This window comes from Macrotis lagotis, unplaced genomic scaffold (assembly GCF_037893015.1).
Source record: "Macrotis lagotis isolate mMagLag1 unplaced genomic scaffold, bilby.v1.9.chrom.fasta BILBYCTG245, whole genome shotgun sequence".
Taxonomy (NCBI): domain Eukaryota; kingdom Metazoa; phylum Chordata; class Mammalia; order Peramelemorphia; family Peramelidae; genus Macrotis; species Macrotis lagotis.
Window position 1 is genome coordinate 26,140 of NW_027422152.1, and position 16,465 is coordinate 42,604.

Below are 16,465 nucleotides of genomic sequence, written 5' to 3' on the forward strand. Positions count from 1 at the left end.
GCCCTTTACAGTGTAGCCCTCTCCTGCTTTTCCAGTCCTCTTATGACTTAATACCCAACATGTACTCTTCAATTCAATGACAGCAGCCTCCTGGCTAGCCTACAAATAAGACATTTAATCTTCTGACTCTGGGCATTTATTAGGACTGTCCCCTGTGCCTGTAATGTTCCACTTACTGTCTTCAATGACTTTCTTTATATCCCACTTAAAAATCTCACTTGTAAAGGTAGTCCTTCCCAACATGTTAATTCTAGCGTGTTCCTCTCTTATTTACTTCCTATTTATCTTGTATATAACATATATATGTATTTATTTATTTGTTGTTTAGCCCATTAGATTTTGATCTCCCTGTTAGCAGAGTCTGTCTTCTGCCTCTTTTTGTATCTCCAGTGTTTAGCATAGTGCCTGGTACAAGGATAAGCACTTAATATTTTTTGTCTGATTGATCATATACCATGATATAAATAGCAACACTTCTTCTGTCACAAAGGTACTCTGAAACAAAATGGGTGTCATGGATTGGGAATAACTGAAAAATACTGAGGTATAGAAATTTAATGAAATACTATTGTATCATTAAATTTTCAAATTGAAGGACTTCAAAAGAACTTGAATGATTTGAAGCAAATTGAAGTAAGCAGTATAAATAATAATCCCTGGAAAGTAAGAGAAAACATTCTTGTTTTTAAGAAAGATTTTACTTATTTTGAATTTTACATTTTTCCCCTAATCTTGCTCCCCCCCTACCCCGCCACAGAAGGCAGTCTCTTAGTCTTTACAATGCTTCCATTGTATAAAATGATCTAAGTTGAATGTGATGAGAGAGAAATCATATCCTTAAGGAAGAAAAATAAAGTATAAGAGATAGCAAAATTACAGAATAAGATAATGGATTTTTTCCTAAATTGAAAGTAATAGTCTTTGGTCTTTGTTCAAACTCCACAATTCTTTCTCTGGATACAGATGGTATTCTCCATCACAGATACCACAAAATTGTCTGATTGTTACACTGATGGAATGATTAAGTCCATCAAGGTTGATCCTCACCCTCATGTTGCTGTTAGGATATAAAATGTTCTTCTAGTTCTGCTCATCTTGCTGAGCATCAGTTCATGCAAATCCTTTTATGCTTCACTGAATTCCCATCACTCCTGGTTTCTAACAGCACAATAGTGTTCCATCACATTCATATACCACAGTTTGCTAAGGCATTCCCCAACTGAAAAACATTCAATTAATTTCCAATTCTTTGGCACTACAAACAGGGTTGCTATGAATATTTTTGTACAAGTGATATTTTTATCCTTTTTCATTATCTCTTATTTAGATTATTTTAGCAGTGGTGGCTAGGTGGTGAAGTGGATAGAGAACCAGCCCTGGATTCAGGAGTACCTGAGTTCAAATCTGGCCTCAGACACTTAATAATTACCTAGCTGTGTGGCCTTGGGCAAGCCATTTAACCCCATTTGCCTTGCAAAAACCTCCAAAAAAAAAGAAGGAGGAGGAGGAGGAAGAAGAAAAGGAAGAGGAAGAAGAAGAAGATGAAGAAGAAGAAGGCAAAGAAGAAGAAGACTGATTGGCAATGAAATTACTATGCTTTCACCCCTCAAGGTATTTGTTTTCCACATTTTTACATTTGTTAGATGATCAATTGTATACCGCATAATTAGTTAAACCTAAGTTGAGTAGTTTCCAATTCACTTTGATTTTTATGGTGTTGAGAATTGATCTGATAATATCTAAATAAATAATAGATGTATACCTTGTATTGACCTTTTATAGATAAGTTTCATAGCTAGCTTTTAGAAAATCAAGATGTTGAGGGAAGGGCATAAGGAAAAAATAGAAATCTTAAAAAAAGAAAGAAACTTTAGTTAGTTCTATAATATACTATTAATATTTTGTAATGATGGAATGACAGCTAAGTTTATGTTGTAGTTAGAAAGAGTGTAACTTATTATGGCATGACATCATATCAGGGAGGTGAAGGCACGAAATGGATTTGAGTGAAGAGGCTACTGTGGTAAGTCATCAACCTTACTTTCCCCTCCAGAGCTATGTGGGTCCGTGGCCAGATATGAAATCAGGGCAAGTGGAGATGACCCTGGATGAGAGGAATCAGAGTTAAGTGCCCAAGGTCACACAGTTAGTAGGTGACAAGAGTCTGAGTTTGGATTTGAACTCCATTCCTTCTGATGTCAAGGCCAGTGCTCATCCACTGCCCCATCTAGCTGCTCAGTAACTTATAATGGATTGAAAAGGTCAACCTTATAATTCATTTCCTAAATTTACAGGAAAGTAGAGTTCGAGTTTATGCATTATGTAGCTATACTTAGTTGTTTTTTTTGGGGGGAAGGGTGGTTGCCAGAAAATTAAGTGCATAATTAAGAGGTAAAGAATATTCAAGGGTGCTAAAAAGTTTTGTTTCAATTTAAATAGGAATACAGTCCATGTATTACTTAATTATAATTTATCATATAGAACAGCTTCCACTGCCAGTTTCTGAAATCACTGAGCCCACTTTGAGAATCACTGTAAAAACTATTTTCTCAGATCCCTTATTTTTTTCTTCCAAAACCTTTATTGACTTAGGATACTGGAAATTCAAGAATATTATACTTGTCTTCTAAAACTAAAGTAGTCTTGGAAGGAAAAAGCACTGCTATAATCAATTCACAAAAGGAAGGTGAGCGCATAACCTTCACATACAGGATTTGATTGTTGAGAAAGGTTTTTGGAGCTACCTTGTAAAAATACTTTGTACACAGGCTATACAGGGTGTATAAAATAGAGTATAAATTATTTCCCTTAAAAATTGATAGTATAGGATGATGTGAATTATTGTGAAGATAACCAGGTAGATTCTTAGTAGTGTCACTGAAGCTAATTGAGATAACATTATTTATAAAACTTTTATCCAAACATCAATGAGCGATGTTGAAAAAATATAATAAATACTTAATATTCTTAGCCAAGTTACTGGGTCATGAACATATTCTAAAAACTTCTTAGTTATCTCTTGAACAGAAATGTTAATAAACTTATTATTTTGAAAGATGATTGACTTTGTTCTTAAGTTTTTCAGGTTTTGTTTATCAGAAACCAGTTGTCCACAAGAAGATCATTTACCACCCAATGTTTGTCTGAAAGTTAATGGGAAACCTTGTAGCCTTCCAGTAAGTCCGGAATTCTTAAAATTATCAACTTATCTGTCAAAGCATAACCATCATAATTTTCATCAATTATTTGATTTTAAAAATGTAAAGCTTTTACTTAGTAATTGAAAGATTTGATGAGAATTATATATAGATAAAACATTTAACATAAGCTATTGAAAGGTATGCATTGAAGAAAAGCATTAGAGACAAGGGGGCCAAGAGCAAGGATTTCATGTTAGGTTGAATAAAGCACTGGATTCCAGGTGAAGAAGATGTACCCAAGGAATTCTTTTTATGAATGTTTGTAGGAGAATGAGTTTAAAGGAAAGAGAACTGTTTTCCATGGTTTTTTTAAATGATCTTTTTCTGAAGTTCTAGTACATGATATCTTCATATTCTTTAACTCTTTTTTTTAGGTTTTTGCAAGGCAAACGGGGTTAAGTGGCTTGCCCAAGCACACACAGCTAGGTAATTATTAAGTGTCTGAGAACCCAGGTACTCCTGACTCCAAGGCGGGTGCTTTATCCACTACGCCACCTAGCCACCCCTTTACATTCTTTAACTCTTACTAATTTCTTTGAAATGTAGGCACTAATATTTTCCTGCAGGTTTAACATCCCAGGCCTGTAATCTTAAAAAAAAAATAAGATCTGTATATTAAGATGTGATTTTTAAAAATTGATTTAATAGGACATCAGATTCAAGTAAATTCTTAAATTTTAATTCCAAAGAAACACTTGCTTCTTTTAGCTTTAATGAAAAAACCATATCCAGTAGAAGTCAGTATTAAAAGTTTGTATTAAAAGAATAATATTTCAAATTATGGGAAAGAAGGAATAGAAATTTTTAAATTTTATTCTTAGGGCTATCTTCCACCTACCATAAATGGTGTGGAACCAAAGCAACCTAGCCAACCAATTAATATCACCTCACTTGTCCGTTTGTCCACAACTGTACCAAACACCATTGTCATTTCCTGGACTGCAGAAATTGGAAGAGTAAGTAACATTTAGTTTTATCAAATTTGCATATAATAAAAAAGGACTAATTGGTATGACTGAGCTCATCTCTAAGAAATAGGCACATATGTTTATATGGTACTTTAAAGCTTGGGCACCACTTTTTTATTCACTAACTATAAGAAGTAGGTAATACAAGTACAAGTCCTAGTTATAAACATGATCATCATTTTTTAAATGAGAAGTCTGAGGTTCAGAAAGTTAAATCACTTTTCCAACTCAAATAGCTAGCAAATCTTAGTGCCCAAAATTACTAGTCATCTCTTTTTTTTAAGGTTTTTGCAAGGCAAATGGGGTTAAGTGGCTTGCCCAAGGCCACACAGCTAGGTAATTATTAAGTGTCTGAGACCAGATTTGAACCCAGGTACTCCTGACTTCAGGGTCGGTGCTTTATCCACTGCGCCACCTAGCCGCCCTTCAGTCACCTCTTAATTGCTAAATCCTTGGTCTTTCCTCAATCATTAACTTGCTTGACTTCTCTGAAGCATATGACACTGTTGATTATGTTTTCCTCCTTGAGACTTTCTCCTCTGGGATTTTCATGACACTGTACCCTCTTGACCCTACCTTTGTGACTGCTCCTCAGTCTCCTTTGCTAGATGACCATCCATATCCTGCCCCTCTAACTATATATAGGACTGAAGGCTTGATCCTGGATCTCCTTCTCTCCAAATTCTCACTGTTGGAGAACTGATCAGCTGCATCAGGTTCAATTATTATCTCTGTGCAAATGATTCCCAGTTATACATATTCAGCCTTAGTTTCACCCCTGAATTAAATTTGCTCATCACTTGTTACTTACTTGAACCTGAATGTCTTCTTTCCCAATTGTATATGAATATAGTTTTCAGCATTCCTTTGGAATTCCAAATTCCCTCCCCATGACAGCAGACAGTGTTATATAAGTTACACATGTGGAATCATGTTAAACATCTTTCATATATGTTATATTGTGAAGGAAGAATCAGAATAAAAAGGAAAAAACCATTATAAAGAAAAAATATGGAAATAATTTCCTTCAATCAGTGGCATTTTTCCATCACAAGTCTTTGATCATGATACTACTGAGCAGAGCTAAGTCTATCATTTTTGATCATCATACAACATTGGTGTTAATGTGCTGTTAATTTGTTAATGTTCTCCCGGTTCTGTTCACTTTGCTTACCATTAGTTCATATAAGGCTTTTCAGGTTTTTCTGAGATTTGCCTCCTCATCATTTTTTTTTTTTTAGTTTTTCCATGGCAATGGGGTTAAGTGGCTTGTCCAAGGTCAAGCAACTAGGTAATTATTAAGTGTCTGAGGCCAGATTTGACCTCAGGTACTCCTGACTCCAGGGCCGGTGCTCTATCCACTGCGCCACCTAGCAGCGCCTCCTCATCATTTTTAAAGATAATAATATCTTACATTCATATACCACAGGGGCAGCTAGATGGAGCAGTGGATAATTCACTGACCCTGGGGTCAGGAGGATTGATTCCAAATTTGGTCTCAGATACTTGACACTTCTAGCTATATGACCTGGGGCAAGTCACTTAACCCAATGCCATCTCACGAAAAAGCAAACAAACAAAAACAAGCATTCATATAGCACAACTTATTCAGCCATTTCCCAATTGATTGGCATCCCCTAAATTATCAATTCAATCTTGATATCTCAAACTTAACTATTCACCTTTCCCCCAATTCCATCCAATTTTTCAAAGGTCTGAGTCATCATCCGTGACTTTTTTCTCTCCCCTGCTCACTACTAATAATCAATTCTTTCCCAGGCTTATTAATACATTGCCCACAACTCTAATTTTCATTACTACATATGTCTACTACCCTAATTCAAATTCCCATTACCTGTTACCTTCTTGCAACGGGCTCCTAATTAGTCTCCCTGCCATAAATCTCTACACTATATACACTTGCCAAAGGGACTTCCCCCAAGTATAGATCTGATCATGTCACTGTCCTGCTCCAGTGACTCCCTCTTTCCTCTGAATTCAAACAATAAACTTCTCTGAAGACATCATTGAAAACTTCCACAATCCAAATGACACCTGCCAATCTTGTTAAGCATATCAGGCAGGACTCTTCTGCATATGTTCTGCATTCTAGCCAAACAGGCCTTCTGGCTCTTCATCATATAGGTTATTATATTTCCCATTGCTTCATAAAATGTCTCATTTTTCTCAAATCTTGGCTTAAACTCTACTGCCAACATGAGATCTTTTCCTATTCATCCCAGCTGCTAATACATCTGGTCCTTGAAATGACTTTGTATATATTTTCTAGATGTTGTTGTGTTTAATTTCTTTTTTTTGGGGGGGGGGGGTTACAAGGCAATGGGGTTAAGTAATTTTCCCAAGGTCAAACAGCTAGATAATTATCAAGTGTCTGATACCAAATTTGAACTCTGGTCATCCAGACTCCAGGGCCGGTGCTCTATCTACCATGCCACCTAGCTGCCCCATATGTTTTTGTATGTATGCTATTTATCTTATTATAATGTGAACTACATGATTACATGGATTGTTTCATTTTCATCTTTTATGCCTTGCATTATGCCTGACATAAACTTGTTAATTGATGAACTATTCCTTGTCTTAGATAAATAAATAAAAATCTATTAAGCATCTATTCTGTGTTAGGCTCTAGAAATATAACTAGAAAGAATTATCTGTCTAGGAGAACAGCAAGCACATAAGTGTACAGAGCATTGAGCTAAAATCAAAAGCAAATGTAATTAGGGATGCACCAGAAGATTTTTCAGTAAATACAGAAATAAAGCAAGGATGACCTTTCTCCCCATAATTGTTTGACAGAGTTCTGGAAATGCCAGCAATAGTGATGGAATCATAGACAAAAAAGTTTAGTAAAGAGGAGATAGTTATTCCCATTCGCTGATGACATGAAAACCAGAGAATCAACAGAGACACTCATTAACACAGATATTTCAGCAAAGTTGCAAGTTGCAAAAGTAACTCTCAATAATCAAGAATGTTTCTTTAATAACAAGTTCCCGGTGATAAAATAAAAGAATAACAAAAAGGAAATATTCCATTCAAGAACCTTAAAATGCCTCACATATCTGTGCATGGGTACCAAAATACAAAATATTCATATAAATTAAATTTCAGAGTATCACTTAAGGAAATAAAGAATAATTTAAATATCTGGAATAGCATTCAGTACTTATGGCTGATTTCAGCCACTCTAATAAAAATAATAATAAAATTAATGTATAGTTTTAAAGCTACATATATCATTATCAAAGGAATACTTTACAGAGCTCAACAGAATAATACAGAAAATTCATTTGGAACAAGAAAAAGTTTAGAAATACCAAGACAAATAATGAAAAGGGATAGTGACAAAGGGCACAAAAGGTGGGGATAACTTTTATAATCATAAGGTACCAATCATTAAAATAATCTTGTGTTGGTTAACAAAGAAGGAGAAATATTGGAACAGAGAGGGAATCAGAAACAGTAGATTTCAGTACCCTGATGTTTGGTAAACCAGAAAGCATGCAGGACTTAGAACTCTGTTTCATTAAAACATACAGGGAAACTGGAAACCTGTCTGACAGAAATTAGACTTACACCAGCACTTTAAGTTGCTTTTTACAAAACATTCTAAACGAATATGTAACCTTATGCTAAATATCATACAATTAGACGTAAACCAGCACTTTAAATTGTTTTTTTGCAGTAACTTCTAAATGAATATGTAACTTTATGCTAGCAGTCATACCATACAAAAAAGAAAACTTGGAATAGAAGCATATCATATCACTTTCACAGTTATAAGAGGCAATTTCCTTTTTTATACATTTTTATCTTCAATTCCAAATTCCCTCACTTAACCATTGAGTGAATATAATACTTTTTTGTTTTACATGTGAAGTTATATAAAATATATTTTCACATTAGTAATATTTTTAAAAAAGGAAGAAAAATAAAGAAATATGCTTTCAATCTGCCCTCAGAATTCATTAATTCTCTCTCTGGAGATGATAAAATTTTTCATCATGAATCCTTTGGAATTGTTGTGAATCATTTTATTGATCAGAGTAGCTAAATTTTGTTGTACTGTAGATTTTCATGAGTGTATAGCTATAACTGTTCATAATATTCTTCTGGTTCAGCTCCTTTTACTTTATATCAACTTCTATAATACTTAAGTAGATGAATTCTTAATCAAATAAGGTAGAGACAAGATTAAATTTGATAACTTTGTTAATAAGAACCCATAAATTTTCTGTACAAACAAAATAATATATACAGGATAAGAAGGAGGTTTGGGGAAAGCTTCCTGTAGAAGGTGGGATTTTAGTTGTGATAATAAGGAAGCCAGGCAGGTCAACAATCTGCCTGGAGGAGGGAGATTGTTCCAGGTATGGAACTGATTCATGTAAATGAATATGAATCAGTTCATGTGCCCAAAGGGCAACAAAAATATGCATACCTTTTGATCCAGCAATACCTGTACTGGGTCTATACCCTGAAGAGAATATGAAGAAGGGTAAAGACTCATCTAGAGGGGGAGAGTCAAGAAGAGTTAGTGAAGGCAGCATTTCCCAGGAACTCCTTCCCCAACCTCCAAAACAAACCAACAAAGATGGCTCTAGACAAAATTTAGAGGGGCAGAACCGATGGGAAGATTGAGTGATACATTTTCCCAGTCTACGATAGCTTAGAAGTTCTGTGGGAAAGATGTGTATCAGCAGGACCAGAGGTTGGGAAAAACAGCTGTGGTAGCAGCACAACCCAGACCAGCTCAGCCCAGAGATCACCAGCAACAGCTTGAACAGGGGGTGAGGGAACTCTGCTATGCCAGACTGAGTGTGGAATGAGTAGCACTGGCCACACAATCAGCAGTGAGAATCTAGAGAAAGCAGCCTGCATCCCCAGAGACAGTAAGGGAAGTCTGCAGAGATTTCTCTGCTCTCCCTGGGGTAGGACTCTGCTGTTTGCCTGCCCTCAGATGCAGGTAACAGTTTGGGCTTCCATACTAAGATAGCTGGATCCCTCCTTATAGCCCCAGGGCAGAGGGAAGTAGGGGCAGGCATCTACATATTAAAGCACACTCAAGAGAGCATAAAACCTTGGAGGAATCAAGGTCCCAGTGGGGTGTCCCCTCCCATAAACAACACAATGCTTTGGAAGTGTTGTCTTGGTTTGAGAAAATGAGTAAACAACAGAAAAAGAAGAATCTGACCATAGTGAATTAATTTAGTCACATGGAAGATCAAAACACATATGCAGATGATGACAAAATCAAAGCTTCCATATCCAAAACCTCCAAAAGAAATAGAAAATGGGCTCAGATTATGGATGAGATAAAATAAGACTTTGAAAAGCAATTAAGGGAGATGGAGGAAAAATTGGGAGGACAAATGAGAGTGATACAGAAAAATCATGAAAACCAAACCACCAGTTTGGTGAAAGATATAACAAAAATTACTGAAGAAAAATACCATGTTAAAAACCAGTTTAGACTTAATGCAAAAAGCAAAACCAAAGGCAAATGAGGAGAAGAATGCCTTAAAAGCAGAATTGGCCAGCTGGAAAAGGAGATAATAAAAAGCACTCTGAAGAAAATAGCTCCTTCCAATGCAGAATAAAACTAAATGAAGCTGACGACTTTGCAAGAAATCAGGAAGAAGTAAAGCTCTTCCAAAAAAAGCCCAAAATTAGAAGAAAATGTTAAATATCTCATTGATAAAACAACTGACCTTGAAAACAGATCCAGAAGAAATAGTTAAAACATATTGGGATACCTGAAAGTCAATACCAGGAAAAGAGCCTAGATTTCATTTTTCAAGAAGTAATACAGCAAAATTGCCCGGAAATCCTAGAAGCAGAGGGCAAAATAGAAATCAAGAGAATTCACCCGTCACCTCCTGAAAGAGATCCCAAAAGAAAAAGTTTCAGGAATATTATAGCCAAATTCCAAAACTCCCATATCAAAAAATAAACTCTAAAAACTGCTGGAAACAAACAATTCAACTACCTAGGCTCCATAGTCAGGGTTACACAGAATCTGGTAGCATCTACATTAAGGGCTTGTAGGGATTGGAATATGATATTTCGAGATGCAAAAGATCTTGGTTTACAACCGAGAATCAACTACCCAGCAAAACTGAAGATCTCTTTCAGGGGAGAAGATGAACATTCAATGAAAAAGGGAACTTTAAAACTTTCCTATTTAAACAACCAGAGCTGAACAGAAAGATTGATCTCCAAGTATAGGACTCTGATGAACCATAGAAGGAGAGGAAGAGAAGGACTAACTATGAGGAACTTAATGATAATGAACTGCTTTTATTCCTGAATGGAAAGAAGACACTGATAACTCTTATGAACTTCCTCATTTATAAGAGCAGTTAGAAAGAGCATATATAGACAGGCCATAGGAAGGAGCAGAATATAATAGTATTATAGTAAAAAAATGGAGACAATGGATGACAAAGAAAATTACTGGGAGGAAGGAAAAGTAGATGAAGAAGAAGAAGCTAAAGAGTCACATGAGAGTCATGAAAAGGCTTTTTCAATGAAGTGGGGAGGGAGAAAGCAAGGGGGGAATGAATGAGCCTTCTTTCTCTTCAGAAATGGCTCAGAGAGGAAATAACATACACACTTAATAGGGCGGGGAATTCTATTTTACCTAGAGAAAAATGAGAAGAAAGGGATAGGATAAGGGGGAATGGAGGAAAGGAAAGGGAGAATAGGTGATAGAAGAGAAGGAAGATTGAGGGAGAGGGTACTCAAAACACCTGTGTGCAGGGCCAGCATGAAGGAGAGAGAGAGAATAGAATAAATGAGAGTGGGGAGAAATAAAGTGGAGGTACAGCTAGTTATAATAGCAACTGTGGGAAAAATACTGAAGTAACTTCTCTGGGGGACTTATGATAAAGAAAGCAATTCACCCCAGAGACAGAGCCGGAAGGGAGGGGGGAAATTGTAGAATTCAGAGCCCTCCATAAAATGATGGGTATGTATTAGCATTGTATTGAATTGGAAAACAAATAAAATGTTAAAAATGAAAAAAAAAATACTTAATACTTAAGAAAAAAACAGAAAAGGGTAAAAACATCACTTGTACAAAAATATGAATATCAACCCTGTTTGTGGTGGCAAAGAATTGGAAATTATGGGAAGGACCTTCAATTGGGGAATGGCTTAACCTGTGGTATATGTATGTCATGGAAGACTATGGTTGTATTAGAAACCAGGAGGGATGGGAATTCAGGGAAGCCTGGGGGGATTTGCATGAACTGATGCTGAGCAAGATGAGCAGAACCAGAAAAAAACTTGTACTCCCAAACAGCAATATGGGGGTGAGGATCAACCTCAATGGACTTAATCATTCCATCAGAGCAACAATCAGACACAATTTTGGGCTATCTGTGATGGAGAATACCATCTGTATCCAGAGAATGAATTGTGGAGTTTGAACAAAGACCAAAGACTTACCTTCAAATCAGGATAAAAAATATCTATTAACTTATTATGTAATTTTGCTATCTCATACTTTACTTTGTTCCTTATGGATATGATTTCTCTCTCATCACATTCAACTGAGATCAGTGTACACCATGAAACAATATAAATACTAAGAGAATGCCTTCTGTGGGCAGAGGTGGGGAGGAAAGCAAGAATGGAGGAAATATTATAAAATTCAAAATAAATAAAATCTTTTTAAAGTCAAAAAATATGAATCAATCCAGAAAATTATTTCCATGTTTCTTAATATTTATCATATTTGTCCCTCCTTGCAACACAGTTACATTCCATTACCAGAAACGATTTCATGTAGAAGGTTTTAACTTGAGTTACTTGATTTTAGGACATTTAGGCATGAAGGGCAGCAAATGAAAACATGGAAAAAAGAAATGAAATCTATTTTACCTGGATCATGGACAGGTGTCAAAGAAAATTTCAAAGAGGTTGTCCTATAGCTATGGACATATACTATTCACCCCATTTTTAGTTGGACTGGCATTAAAATGTCCCTTGTTCATAGGGTAATATATTTCTTTGGAGGTGTTTTTATTTCTTGTTAATTTTCATTTGTTTTTATATCATGTTTCCAGCTATTATCACTTTTCTCACCCACACAACGAATCTTCTGTTAATAGCAAATTATTTTTTAGGCTTTTGCAAGGCAAATGGGGTTAAGTGGATTGCCCAAGGCCACATAGCTAGGTAATTATTAAGTGTCTGAGACTGGATTTGAACCCAAGTACTCCTGACTCCAGGGCCATTGCTTTATCCACTGTGCCACCTAGCTGCCCTAATAGCAATTAAAAAAATTCATAGCCAATCAAAATATTAGTATATATTTGATGACATATATAATATCCTTTCACCCTCCAGTGAAAGAATGGAGGTGCATTTTATCTTTTTTAGAGCCAGTTGTGGTCCTTATTATGTAGATATTTTTAAATTTCTAATAGTGGGGGCGGCTAGGTGGTGTAATGCATAGACCACCAGCCTTGGAGTCAGGAGTACCTGAGTTCAAATTTGGCCTCAGACAATAATTACCTAGCTGTGTGGCCTTGTGCAAGCCACTTAACTCAATTTGCCTTGCAAAAACCTAAAAAAACCCAAACAACATTCTAACAATGAAGAACAGGATATTGGAACATAATGAGCATGTTCCAAAAATCAATATAAATAAATTTGGTGTTCTAAATGCTATATTAATTCATTAAAATTGAACATAATAAGGAATAAAGGATCAAGAACATGATTTTTGCATTATTTTGTGAGTAGGTGAACTAAGCTCTGTAAATGGGGAATTTAAAATTAGGTTCATGTTATGGATACAAATCACATTTTATTATCACTTCAGTTACATGTCACAAGTAGATAAAGCATACACTTTTGTTGAGTGTATAATTATAGTTTCTCTTTCATCTTCTTTTAATGATTTATGCAAAGGGTTGCCTTGAGCAAGTTCCTAACTGCAGATTCATGCTGTCAGTAAATAATTTTATAGTGTTAAATTTCTTTATCTTTTGTCATAATTGAAGCATTAAGAAACATAGTTAACATGAATGCCAAAAGAAGATTTTTAATTATATAATATTGTGTGTTTGTGTGTGTGTGTCTGTTTATTTTCACATGCCCAAAATGGAAGAAATTTAAAGGAAACTTTTCTTCTGATTTGTAAATTTTGAAATCTGATCATTGAAGTTAATATACTGGAATACTTTGGCTTATTGTTTATATGATATATGTATACAGTTTTTTCAAGTAAATATAGATTTACTATTTTTAACTGAAAGAAATTACCCTACAAAAGAATATCTACATTTCAACTTCCAAGAAAAAGCTTTTTATAGTAGAAAAAGCATTATATTTGGTGTTAGAGGATATTAAATGAAAAGCAAGTTCTGCCACTTGCTACCCATATATCCTCTCACTTAAGATGTCTGGTCTTTGTTTTCTTCAGGTATAGAATGATGAAATTAGGTTAGAAGATCTCTTGAGATCCTTCCAGAGCTAAATTTTTGAGACCACCATATTTTCAAAATTGTGCTTGCGCAAGAATGATTTGAAGATGATGTCTAGTCCTAGATTTGAAAACAGTTGTTTTCTTCCTTTTCTTGATGTTTACTTTTGTCAAGAATACAAATTATTAAAATGAAAATCATTTCTTCTTACTCCTCAAAGTGCTAGCTCCTCTTCATCTTTCTTTAGTATCCAGTACTGCATTGGAAATTCTGTCTCTCCCTCTTCAAAAAACTGCTTTCTTTCTGGTCCCCTAACTTTCTTTTCTTACATTTAACCAGCTATATACATTTTCCATTTTGGCTATTCTGTTATTTGACTCTTTTCCTGGTTCCTTTTTCTTACATCCATTTCTGCATTCCCTGTGCTAGTATTGGACATGTCCACATTCACCTACAAAACTAAGCATTCTCTCCTATTTCATATTCCTTCTTAAATCTTCCTTTCCTTGAATAACTTCTCACTTATAATCCTAAGATCATTGGTAATTGGTTGAAAGCTGAAATGGTGGATTTGAGGGAAGGTAAAGCATTGTCTTTAATTTTATATCATCTTTGTCAGCTCTATCTGTTACCTAAGAAAAATTTATATATTGCAATTCTCTTCTCCTACTGTTCTGAGCAGGGAACCATTTTATGGAGATGTATATAATTAATTAGCTTTAATTTTTAAAGAAAACATGCATAGTTTAGACAGTCAGGCAGAGAATTTGACTGGTAATCTATATTTTTAAATATTTATTTATCAAAAATGTATCTATAGAAGCCTTTATTTTCAGAGCTACTTTTTCTGATTACTGCTTATTTGTGTTTTTCAGAATTAGTCTATGGCAGTATATCTTGTAAAGCAGTTGTCCTCTACAGTTCTCCTTCAGAGGTTTTGAGCAAAGGGAATAAGGAATCCAGATCATTCTAGAGTTTTAAGTATGTATTATTTATAATATATGGACATTATTATATTGTTCTCCTTGAATTCTCAAAAGTTTCTGATTTTAAGAATTTAAGTATTCATTTGATATAGATTGCAGTCCTTCCTTAGTAGATAGTTACATAAGTTTCTATGGCCAGTCTTCTGGTTATAAACCACCATGAAAAAAGCTAATTTTGTACTTAGGCAGCAGAATGTTACCAGGTTTATCTTTGAAATCTTTTCCACTTTGGCATAGCATCTGCCAAAACCTGCTAGCATAGCTTTCAAAAATCCTACATTATCTCCTTACCATGAAAAGTAATCAGAGTGGAGCTTGAGTGAAACATTTCTCCATTAAGAACCTAAATCCATTTATTCCATTTATCTTCTGTTAGAGAATAAAACAAGGCACTCAAGAAGTTTTTATTTTTCTTATTTCAATCATTGAATTAACTTAGAATGGACGATTATATAGGTTGTCCATGAATGCTAAAATATATTATTGCCAAAATTTACCATAAAATGGGTGTTTGAAGAATATGAGGAAAAAGGGCAGCAGCTAGGTGTCACAATGGATAGAGCACTGGCCCTGAAGCCAGGTAGACTTGAATTTTCAGATCTGACCTCAGACACTTAATAGTTGCTTAGCTATGTGAAGTTGACAGGTCACTTGAGCCTATTGCCTTGAAGAAAAAAAGAGTATGGGGAAGATTTAATCATGAATCCCAAAGGAGGTTAGGTTGTTTTATTGTTTATTGTTCATCTAGGGAATTTAGGAATTTTCTTGTGGATTTAGGTAACTGAATAATTTTGATAAGTTCAGTTTCATTGATTTAGGCAGAATAAAAATGTGTTAACTCCCAAAGACTAAGACTATTTCTAGTCTGTTAGTGAATAAGAACTTTTTTAAATTCATGCTATAGTAAAGTAGCTTCTGTAAAATATTTTGGAAGCTAGGATGATTTTTTGGCCAAGGTAAGTGAATACTTCTGAAATATGGAACCTAATTTTTAAAGTTAAATGAAATTTGTTTAATGCATGTTGTCTTGTTCATGTGGTTTGAAAAATTATGAAGATAGAATTAAAAAAAACTTCACAGTCTTGACCTGATCATTTCCTTATTCATAAAATTTCATTGCCTACAAATATAAATAAACTCTTTAGTTTAGCATTCAAGACATTCCCCAGTCCTTCTCCAACCTACTTTCCCAGTCTTATTTCATACTGTTCCTCTTTATGCATTCTGTGGTCTAACCAAACTATATTACTAGCTATTTCCTGCTATCATCCTGCCCTTTCTGCCCTACATACATTTATATAAGCTAACTCCTTCTCCCATATCTCTCTTCCTAAAATAAATTTCCTCATTTAATTTTCCCCGTAGGAAGTTTTCTCTTTGTTAAGTGTCCATTTTAGATCCTCTCTGGAATCTTTCCCCCTTTCCCTCAAATAAAAGTGATTTTTCCCTATCCAGTCTTCTAAGATTTGCTTTTAAATTGTCTTTAAACATGTAATATATTCTAATTTATACCATAGTCATATTTGTGCATATGTAGAAGGAGAATAAACAAACACAAAATGTGCATCCACAGATTTATATTCTATACATAGAAGTTGCTTTATAAAGTTTGTTGAATTGCACTATAATTATGTCAAGAATATTTAAGTGCTCACATGTATGGAGAGCTTATTGAAAAAAAATTTCAAGGAAGTTTCTTGATTTAAATTGATATGTTGAATTTGTGGTGGTAGTAAAAATGCTTAATTTGAACTGTTAGATCCCTTAACTCCAATATTCAAAGGTTCACAGGGTAAGGGTCTAGTGGAAAACCGTGATGGTATACTGAGTCTACCTATTCTCCCTATTAT

General features: G+C 34.8%; 1 pseudogene; it reads left to right on the forward strand.

Annotated features, from left to right (window-relative positions):
- Window positions 1-3,056: 3,056 nt before the first annotated feature.
- LOC141504130 (E3 SUMO-protein ligase PIAS1-like) overlaps window positions 3,057-16,465 on the forward strand; it is a 50,654-nt pseudogene continuing 37,245 nt past the window's right edge.